This window comes from Fulmarus glacialis, unplaced genomic scaffold (genome assembly GCF_000690835.1).
Source record: "Fulmarus glacialis isolate BGI_N327 unplaced genomic scaffold, ASM69083v1 scaffold21189, whole genome shotgun sequence".
NCBI classification, from domain to species: domain Eukaryota; kingdom Metazoa; phylum Chordata; class Aves; order Procellariiformes; family Procellariidae; genus Fulmarus; species Fulmarus glacialis.
The window spans coordinates 11153-11365 of NW_009234146.1; positions in this window are offsets into that span (position 1 = coordinate 11153).

Below are 213 nucleotides of genomic sequence, written 5' to 3' on the forward strand. Positions count from 1 at the left end.
GTGCGCCGCGGTTGGGTGAGGAAGCCGCCCCCCCCCCCCCAGCCATGCCAATGCCACATCGGGTCCCCCTCGTGCCACCGGGGCCAGGACACGCACCCCTTGGGGACCTCTGCCCACCGACGCCGGTGCTCGGAGGACATGGGAGCCCAGGGGCCAGAGGTGGCATTTTCATTAGGTTATACTTTAACTACAATAATTACAATGCACCGGGTC